This window comes from Triticum urartu, chromosome 5, assembly GCF_003073215.2.
Source record: "Triticum urartu cultivar G1812 chromosome 5, Tu2.1, whole genome shotgun sequence".
Classification (NCBI taxonomy): domain Eukaryota; kingdom Viridiplantae; phylum Streptophyta; class Magnoliopsida; order Poales; family Poaceae; genus Triticum; species Triticum urartu.
The window spans coordinates 223,045,159-223,048,626 of NC_053026.1; positions in this window are offsets into that span (position 1 = coordinate 223,045,159).

The following is a 3,468-nucleotide window of genomic DNA, read 5'->3' on the forward strand; positions in this document are numbered from 1 at the left end:
GGAGGGGGAATCCCCAAGAACAAGAAGAACACAAGGGGGAAAACAAGAGGAACACTCAAGAACAAGTCCAATCACACATCCACTAGACCAACAAACACACAAGATCCACAAGGTACATGAACAATCAAAGGGAAACAAGATACATGGTAGAGTTCATCCCAAATCCTATGAAGGAGATGAGGGCTTGATGATCTAGATAGATCCTTCCCACATGGGGGTCTTGAATCCCTAGGGATCTTCTCCAATGGAGGTCTTGTACTCCAATGGAGTCTTCTCTTTCAAGAGGAATCCCACAAGGGAAGATACATGAGCTAAGCTCTAATGTTTAGATCTATTCTTAGCTTAGTCTAAATGGAGGAGGAAGGGGAGTATATATATGTCCAAGGGATGAAGGGGTAAGTAGGGACGAGATGGGGATACAAGGGCTAAGCCCAACAGCCACGCACAGGGGGCCCCGTGTGCACGGGGTAAGCGGAGCCCGTTCGCAAGGGGTATCCAGAGACCTGACGCATGAGCCCGTGCGCACTGGGTCCGTGGGGCCCGTGGACACGGGGGTCCCGTGGGCACGGTAGACGCCCGTGCGCACGGGGTCTTCAGGACCGCCAGCCTGGGAGGCCCGTGGGCACAGGGTTGGAGGGGCCCGTGCGCACAAGGTCGCCTGGGAGTTGCTGCCTTCTTCTTGGTTCTTCCTTCTCCTCTTCCAGGATTCCCTCTTGGATGGTTTAGATGTTCTCTTCTTCTTGGACTCCTCCTCGATGAATGTGTAGCTCCGCACACACCTATGTATGCACACGAGAGAGGGGTCAAGTAGTATACCATCCTCGAAAGGTACAAGTGGACACGTGTAAAGGAGATGATTCACCTTTGTATGTATGAAGTAGATGTCGCACGTGTCACTTGCCAAACAAACTCTTGACGTGGTGATGTCCATAGGATGCTCCGCATCAACAAGGCTCTTCCCACGGAGGTGCACGGGAGCTCCGGCGTCGCGGTGTTGCTCATCGCGCGCCACCTGGGAAGGCCACGGCGCAGGTGCCGGATGGGCGCCGTAGAGGTTGCCGCGCCGCCCGTGGGCAGCACAGCCCTGCCCTTGGACACAGCGGTGCGCGGCTCATCATCTCGGATCCGAAGGACGCCGCTTGCCTGGCTGCGATTGCCAGAATGTCGTCGATGCTCGCGGGCCACGTCTTCGGCACCATCCGTGGCCACCCGGTCGCCTGCTCATGCTGGCACGGATGGGCCGGCTCCGGACGACCCGATCGCTGTGATCCTCTTCTTCTTGGGGGCCATGGTGATGAGGAAGTCGATGCGCTAACTTCCAAACCGGAATTTCCCAGCTCGCCCTACCCTACCTGGCGCGCCAAAGATGTCGGTGAGAATGACACCTATGGGATCACGAGGAATCCCTTCTATGTTTGGCGGGCGCGGGGCTGTGGAAAGAGCGGGTTTAGAAGATCAACACGGGGGAGTTTATCCAGGTTCGGGCCGCAAGTGATGCGTGATACCCTACTCCTGCTGGTTTGTGTTTATATGGTGTTCTTGGACTAGCTACAATGCGTGCAGGGTCCAAAAAGTCTGAATCCTCTCACCGTACGCTGCAAGCCTCCTTTTATAGTAAAAGGGGCTGCCACAGAGGCACACGGGAGGTGGAAAGTTGTATAGTAGTCAAGTTTATCGACTAAAATTATGGGACAAAACGCATTAAATGCGCTACTTAGGTGTCCTCTTGCTTTATCGGGGATGGCAATGAAGCCCGTCCCGTCTGTCGCCACTTCGCCTTGTTTCGACACGCGTCTAGGCCAACGAGGCATGCAGCTCCATGTAGGATGGCTGGCTACTGAGCTAGTGCGGTGGCAGGGTCTTCACGAAGATCTGCATGCCACCACGTAGGTGCTTGACTAGTTGGCTTAGGAGCCAAGTACTGCCACACGGGTACCTGCTTAGTTGGTGGGTCGGCCGCTGAGCTGGGGTGGCGATGGGGCGGCAAGGCCTTGCCGCAGTCTTGCTGATCTTCCCGGCAAGTGTATTGCCGGGGCCTTGTCAGCGCCCTTGGCAAGAGTCTTGTCAGGGCCTCGTGGGCGCCCTCAACAAGAGTCTTGCCGGGGCCTCGTGGGTATCTTTGGCAGGAGCCTTGTCAGGGCCTCGTGGGCATCCTCAGCAGGGAGCCTTGATGTTGTCTTGTTTCTTGGTTCCTATCTAGGCCTCGTAGGCCCTTTGTCTTCACAAAGGTCTGGATGCCACCATGGAGGCACCTCCCGAACCTTGGTTCCGATGTGGTTGATGGCATCGAGACTCTTAGACTCGAGGATGGCGGCCTTGTTGGTGTGGGGCAAGTTGCCCTGGCAAGACTCTTCCCGGGGCTATGCAAGCTTCCCTAGCAAAGCTCTTGCCGGGGAAATCCCACCTTGTCCCTCTGCTTCTCGCGCCTTCGTCTTGGCGCTGCTCTGGTAGTCTTGTGTCTTTGCTTCCTCTTCTCCGCCAAGCATGGCCGCAGGCGCGTGGCTGTGACTGCCCGCGCACAAGTAAAGGGGTACAAAAGGGACCCCTACTTTTGTACACCGACACAACCGATCGGCTAGGTCAACCTATGTCTCGCCCAGCAACATACGTGTACCATTCTCGCATAGATCATCCGAGTTTAGTAAGTAGTGAAGGATCACTCGGGTTCAGTCAGCAGCGAAGGGGTTGCTCGGTTCAGTAAACAGCGAGCTCGGTCGCTTGTGTTCAATATGTAGTGCGAGGGATCGCTTGGTTCAGTAGTGCGAGGGATCGATCACTCAGGTTCAGTAAGCGAAGGATTGCTCGGGTTCAATAAGGAGGGGGATCGGACATCGGGCTCAGCAAGCAATGCGCTTGCTTGGGTTCGGATACCGAAGGGCCTGCACACACACGCGTATGAGGGAAATGCGCAAACCACCACTTCAACGCTCGGGCCCGCCACCCACCGTATATCGGGAAATCCCCAAAAATTCTCGCTCTCACTTCTACCATGATTTTTACGTCATGGACGGCCCAAAGAACGTCATGTAGGCCCGCTTCCAGCCCTCCCAGGATGAAATGCCCATTTTCTGTCATAATTTTTTCTTAGAAGAAGGAGCCCACCACAAACATGATGATACATCTATTGGTCACAATTATCGTCAAAATGTTTTTGTTCGGGCCATAACGTCATGGATGTCCTTTTTGTGGTGACATGAGGGGCCATGCTTAATGACATACATTTGTAATTAGTGTCATAATTGTTTCCAAAGTATGTGATTATTTCCAAATCAGCAATTTCTTATGGATTGTCCTGTTAACATATACTAGAAGATGCCCTGTACGTTGTTGCGGGATATTAGAAGAGTTTCAGATATTTGTGTTGATTCACATTGATCAGCTCCACATAATAAAGAGGAAAGAGTATCTAGCACAAAGTAACCCTTGTTTGCTTTTGTGCAATATCCTCAAATAAACCCTATGAATTCC